Consider the following 7,476-nt stretch of genomic DNA (forward strand, 5'->3'; position numbering starts at 1 on the left):
CTTACAACACAAAGATGGTTAAAACACATAAGAAATATTCACAAAACACAGTATTCACAATCAAACTAAATTTAACCCTAGAACTATGGTCGCTAAATTGTTTGCAGTCCCTGGCAACGGTGCCAAAAATTGATCGGTTGATCAACTATACATCAACCTTCGCAATAGCACGAATCATTGTAAAATAGGGCTATTGGTCGGGTAAGTCGAACCACTGGGACTGCGCTAATCTATGGCAACCTAAGTGTCTAGAGTCATTTTAGAGTGATAAGGGGTTTTATAGAGGGTTTGTTTTGTTTGTCACTAAACTACAAATTCAGAATGCATAAAACAATAAATTAAAGGAGATTAAAAGTGAAGATTTAGAGAAGGAAGTCTAGGGAAGTGAGTCCACTCCAAACCTCTACACAAGCTAATTATATGATTAATTTGGGGAGTTAATGTAGAAATGACCTTGATATATAATAATACATGACTACTATAATATCTTCAAGAAATTCAATTAATTCAATAGTAAGAACAACCTATCAAAGCTTCACATGGTTGAGTTACCTAAACTAAGATGCAACCCTAGACATGCTCACTAAGCTAGAGATTGTCAAACAATTAATCAATTGGTGGAAGCACATGATATCAAGTCACAAGATTAACTCATCAAAAGAAATTCTTAAGCTATGGATTAACAAGCTACTCAAAACCATGCCATTAAAACCGTTCCATAATCTTAGTTCCATTGTCACTATGAAACTATAAGCCATACAACTATGAGATTAAATAATCTAAGACAAGAGTATGTAAATCAACATAGTCATTCAAACATTCAAAATCTTCATTACAATTTGTAACATGCTCTAGACCATGGAACTAGCCAAATATACATTTCATTCCCCAAAATAAATCAAAAACTAGACATGCTTACAAGGTAGAGCTTCATCACCTCCCTAGATGGAGGTTTAGTTACCCATTGATGCACTAGAGGAAGGAGGAAGCAAAGCCTTGACCTCCATTTTCGAGCTCCCCTCTTCTAGCTCCAAGAACACACCTTTCTTGCTCTCTTCTCTCTCCTCTATCTTGCCAAAATTCAAGGATAGGATGCATGTGGCCCTTAGTTGCCTTATAGCTATCAACTAAGCTCTCTCTCTCCTCCAAAGACATTCCCAACCACTCCATAAAGAAGGAGGGTGGAAATGTGGAAACCAATGAACAAGTGGGCTGAAGAGGGGTTCATTTCTGAGCTGCAATTTGGCTGATTTTCGAGCACTCAAAGAGTGATCTCGAGCACTCTAAATTAGTGCAATGTGCAACATGCTCTTCTTGCTCAGCACTGACCTACTTTGGTAAAACTACTATAACTTTGTGCCCCGAACTCTAAATGATGATCTGTTTGAATATTTGGAGAGCTGATTCAGTGTATCAAAAACTTCATGTTTTGATAAAGACCCAATTCTCAAGTCTGGTTGGTCGAAAATGGGGAGAAAGGCAGTACTTCAGTGCTGCCAGGCAGTTCTGCGCACCTCTGTTAAGAAGATCATAACTCTCTGTTCCGAACTCCGAATGATGAACCGCTTGAAGATTTGGAAAGCTGATTCAGAGCTATAAATATTTCATGTTATGATGGAAGTCCAGTTCTTGAGTTTGCTAGGTCGAAAATGGCGACAAAAGTCAGGTTCTACCGCTGCCAGAAATTCAGAATTGGCACCCTTTTTGTTCATTATTCCACAAGGCATCATTTTTGTTTCCTTTTTGCACTTTAACCCGAAAATGCACAAAAACATGCAAATGGAGTTAATCTACATAAAATAATCAATTAATGGACTTTGTTAATGTAATTTAGGGCGCCTGAATATACAGTATTCAGCGCTTATCACAGTCTGAGTTGAGTATCACTTGGGGAGAGATCAAGATCCTTTTGACATGTATCTAGCTCCATTTTAACTACCTGTAGCTTGGAATCAACATTTAAGAAGTCCACCTTGCAGTTGGTTTTGAGAATGTGCTTTAGAGATTTTAGCTTTTTAACCACTTGGAACATAGCTGTCCCAGGAATATAATGGTTCCAAGCACTCTGAATTGATGGTAGAAAGAGAGGGTGAGAGCACCATGCATTGAAGAACTTGAAAGGTAAACATCTTGTGGGAGAGTTAGTATCAATTGTAACTAAAATGGGGCTGTGGTCAGATACTCCAGGAGTAAGAAAGGTGCACTATGATCTTGGAAATGAGGTGTTCCATTGCTTGTTGATGAGGGCCCTGTCAAGCTTTTTGGCAATGCAGGCTGAGCCAAAGCTTTTGTTATTCCAGGTGTATAAGATGCCAGTGAACCTAAGATCCTCAAGTTCAGCTTGTTGTAAGCATTCACAGAAGGCATTAATGGCTGGATTCCATCTAACAGAACCACCATTCTTCTCAGTTGAATTAGAGATGATATTGAAATCACCCATAACCAGCCAAGGGGAATTGCCAAATATAGTAGAATGGTGGTTGATATCCTTCCATAGGGAGAGCCTTTCCGCAGCAAAGTTAGAAGCATAAATGAAAGAGGAGTAAAAGGGGATATTTTGGTCGATGATAGATATAGAGCAATGGATGGATTGCTTAGTTGTACATACAACATTAAGATCAATGGTATTGGGATTCCACATAACCCATATTCTGCCAAGCTAGGAGAAAGAGTAGTTGTGGACAAGGTGCCAGTGAGCTGCAATTTTATTGTGGATTGCATCCACATTTACTGGGGAGACTTTAGTTTCTATAATAGATAGTATATCTAGTTTCTTCTCAGAGATCATCTTCTTGATCTCAGCCTGTCTAGAGGGCATGTTTAGCCCCCTAATATTCCATGCTAGGATGGAAATCATTGAGGAGTGGTGGGAAGTGAGGGATCTGGATACCTTTGAATCCCATGGGACTCATAAGATATCAAACCTGGGCTAAGGCTTTTGTTTCTTCTTGCTTGAGACTTCATAAGTCTAACTGTGGATCTTCTTGGGGTTTTACTTGGAGCACTGTGATGATCATGATCTCTTGAGCCAGAATGAAACTGCGCAGGTGTTGTAATTAGTGATGTGGTGGTTGTGTATGTTTTTGGAATAAGCTCAGGAGCACTGTGATGATCTTGGTTCCTTGGGATTGTGTGAACCTTCACATGTGTGGCTGTTAGTGAAGTTGGGATAGTGGGTAAGGATGCAGGGTTTGATGTGGGGCTATTATGGTTTAAGTAGCATAGCTTTTTACAGCATGAAGGTGAGGGTTGTGTTCTCACTAGGACTTTAGGATTTTGAGATGCTGATCTTTGAGGTGATTTTGATACATTACCATTGTCTTGCAGCTTGGAGTGGGTAGAGGGATTGGAAGGTAAAGATGGGGGGGTTGGAGATACATGTGATGGGGAATGTTGTGAGGATTGGTGTGGAGTGGTGTGATGGTTGGCTTGTAGAAGAGGGGAGAATCGATTATTAGTGTGAGAATCATTTGCTGGAGCCTTATTCCCAGTCTGCCTTCTTTTCTTCCTGACAGTAATCCAATCATTTGAGGGGCTTTTGGGGGCTGGGCTATTATCCCTTGCAGGGGTGTGTTCAGTGACATTCAGTGGGCATGAGAACTCTGTGTGGTTGAGCTTGTTGCACCTTTTGCATATTTTGGGCAGCCATTGGTACTTAATACCAATTCTTTCAATTGTATCATCCTCCATTATGAGTTCAACTTCAGTTAAAAGGGGCAGCGAGATGTCAATATCAACACAAATTCTTGCATATTTGAGTTTAGTTCTGCTCACTGTTGCTTGATCTGCATAAAGAGGGATCCCTACTGAGCTAGCTATGTGACTAAGACCTGTTGCAGTCCAGTAATGGGTAGGTATATTGAAGAATTTAACCCAAATTGGGATACAAGAGGCTGTGCTGTGGTGTGGTGGAGGTTGAAGACTCCATTTCTTGAGGGAGAAGGGGTGCCCAGCTAAGTTCCAAGGGCCATTTGTAGGGACATTTTCAGCTTCATGGCTGGTACGAAATCTAAAAATGTAGGAACCATTGTCTCCAAGTATTGTGTCAGTGAGTCCATAGGAGTTCCATATCTTAGATGCTGAAGATTGAATGACTTTGAAAGGAAGTCTTTTGTGTGTGGGTAGTCCAATGAGATGGGTTTCCTGCCAAAACCTTATGCCTTCCATTGCCATTTCCTTTGGAGGTTTAATGACAGACTTACCGTAAGAGGAAGATGGTTTAATGTAATCTAAGACCATCAAGTTGGTTTATTGGGAGACTACTTCAGACCATTTCTTTGACTTGGTAAGCTCATTTGACTTGGTAGGTTCATGTGGCTTAGTTAGCTCATTTGACTTGGTTGGCTCATTTGACTTGGTAGGTATAGCTTTTTCAATGATGTGATGGGTTAGGTTTGATAGTAGGAAGGGTTGAGCACTGTTTGGTGAGCTCTGTTGGAAGTGTAGGGTGTGTGGGAGAAGGCAGTCTGAGTTTTTGCCATTTTGGTGTATAGGGGTGGTAGTGTGTTCATGCACTTTATTGACCAATGGACTATCATTTAAATTTGAATTCAAATTCAAACCTGTTTCTGGTGCTTCCTGTGCAGGTTGTCCACGTGCTGGGGTGGTGGTGGTAGTGGTGGTGGTGATGGCTGGGACTGGTGGTGGAGGACTTGCTTGTTGATGCTGATGATGTGGTGCCTTTTCACTTGCTGCCTGTGGCCTTGCTGCAGTAGGCTCACTCATTGGTGGTAGCTGGTTGCATTGTTCCAGTTGTTTTTTGACCTCAGCTAGATCTTTTCTCAATTCTGAAACAAGCTTCTTCTGTTCTTTGTACATATCCATTGCTTTCCCCAGGTTTTCGTCCTTCCACTCGAGCTGTTCTTGAAGTCTTTCAATTTGGTGGCCTGAAGAGCTGTACAAAAGGGGGTTGAAGTTCTTGGGTGGGTAAGGTTTTGGGGATGCTACTGTCTTGCATTGTGAGGATTTGTTTTGTGATTTAGGGATGACATTTGTGCCTGAAATGACTTTGCTTTGGACCCGGACTAGACTAGTTGTAGATGAAGGAAAATGTACATGTGGTTTACTAGAATAAGATGATGGGATTGGAGGGTGATAGATTTCTGTTTGTAAGATGCTTGCCTGTGGCTTAGAGGTGGTTTGAACAATTCTTCTTTGGTATGTCTGTGTTGAGTTTTGCTTGGGAATGAAAGGTGGTTTCAAATGGTTTGGGATGGGATTTTTTAATGAGGGAGTCTTGGATTGGTTTAGATGATTTGTAGATGTTTTGGAATGGGTTTTTAGACTGATTTGGATGTTGTAGAGGAGATTGAAGATGAGGGTTTCGCTGTGTTTTCTCCATTGATAGCTTCCTCATCACAATACTTGTTTGCATAGTATTGTGCGCTTTGGCAAAAAACCTACTTCTAAAAAATATGTTGTATATATTGATCGAGTCATTGACGTAAGTACTATAATGTGATAATGAGCTATTATTTTTCGTTAAGTTTAGAATTTACTTTTTTTATTTTTTTTTTATTTTTACAAATTGGCTACTAAGAAGTCCAAATTAGAACTTCAAATCCCTAGCTACCAAAAAATTTTTTATTTAATTTTTCAAACTTAAAATTAAGAAAGGCTCATGCACTAGATGTTTTCAAAACTTTCAAGGGGATGGTCTCCATTGAATATTTTTTACTTGCTTCCAAACAATATTTTGTTCTATTAGGCAACTCTACAGGTGTATCATGTCTCTGATATTTTACCATTGTATAAGAACAAGTTCTCTGATTTCCACATTTAATATATATAAATATATATTTTTTGTTTTTTTGTTTGTTTTAAATCCTTAATTTCTCATATCAGCGCCAGTAATTACATTGGTAGCTGAACTTCTTAATTACAATATCTAAGCATCTTGAAATAATTATTAATTGAAATTTATGGGGTTTGTGGTACACTTTTTTAACAAAAAAATATATTAAAAATACCTCATCTGCTAACAATATTTTTTTTTTTTAGTCCCACATCCCAATAAATTAAAAATTGTTGAGGAATCTTTTAAATTAGGGTAAATTGCAGCGATACCCCCTCATGTTTGTTTAAAAGACAGATAAATACAAGGTAGGTTATTTTTTGACAATAACACCACCAAAGTTTCTAAACTTGAACAATGACACCCCAAATATGATGAAATATGATAAAAGTACATGTTTACCTTTTTGACCACATAAAATGACCAAAGTAACCTCAACCAATGTAAACAAGCACCACTCACCACCCCCGCAACCTCACTCACCGCCACTGCAACCTCCACAACCACCATCTCCTTCGCCTTTCACCACCATCACACAAAGTCACACAAAACCATCCATATATATACATACAAATATATATATATATATATATATATATACAAAACATATACCAAGTCGCCACCACTACCGCCATCTTCTGTTACCTCGTCGTCGGTACCAGACACCCCAAATCCCGTAGCTGCTGGCAGTGTCGGAAGGATTAGCGCCGGATAAGAACCCGGCGTCAAAGGCGTATTTGAGAAGCTTCTCGTTGTGCTGGTTCAGCGTCGCCTTCTTATCTAGGGTTGCAAAAGCACGGCTTAACGAAGATTTCAGCCGCAAATTCTTCCAACAGTTGGTCTCCGCCATTGGGTACTGCATTTGCGTGGGGTCTACCACTGACATATGTTGCCGGACAACCTCCTCGTCGACAACAAAAGTGATTTGAAGGTTGCAGATTTCGGATTCAGTACGGTCACGAACCAGATCCGACCAGCGTATGTGGCGCCGCAGTCCACCAATCAGAGATTTTCACTTCATTTTGTTATCGAATCGTGGTGCACGTAACGACGAGAAGCGTCTCAAATACGGCGCTAATCCTTTGACGCCGGGTTCTTATCCTGGACTAATCATTCTAACACTCCCAAAACAGTCGACACCGATCATGGAGATTTCGTAACCCTAAAGACGATCGGAACCTAATCCTTCCGACACTCCCAACACAGTCAACGCCGATGATGGAGATCCAGTTCACCCACCACTGCCCTCCCCCTCTTTCTCTTTTCGCAATGGTGCTCCCCAATACGACATCATTCGATCTGTTTCCAGTGGCGAATGGGTTCACCGTGTCACTGCCCGGACCATAGGGTCAGATTGTCAAAAGGTCGGTTGTGGGGTCTCTAATCGCCGGTGGGACGGTATACATGGTAGTGGCGACGTTCAACAACCCTTCGTTTCACCGGTTACAGGCAAAGGACGATGTGTAGAGTTTGGTTTGTTCTTCCATTACTTGATTGTTGAGGCATAGAGATGAGATGCGAGTAAAGCTGTGTTTGTCTTTGAAAGATAGATGAAAGAAAGAGATGAGATGAGAGGGTAGTTTGGTTATTTTTGGTGAAGATAAAAATACATTTGAGGGCATATTAGACATTTCATGTTACTTAAGGTTGTGTTTGGCTTTTTATTTACAAAATGGGTAGTC

Source organism: Cornus florida, unplaced genomic scaffold, assembly GCF_030987335.1.
Source record: "Cornus florida cultivar Cherokee Brave unplaced genomic scaffold, ASM3098733v1 CherokeeBrave_3.0.0_Hap2_Chr03, whole genome shotgun sequence".
Taxonomy (NCBI): domain Eukaryota; kingdom Viridiplantae; phylum Streptophyta; class Magnoliopsida; order Cornales; family Cornaceae; genus Cornus; species Cornus florida.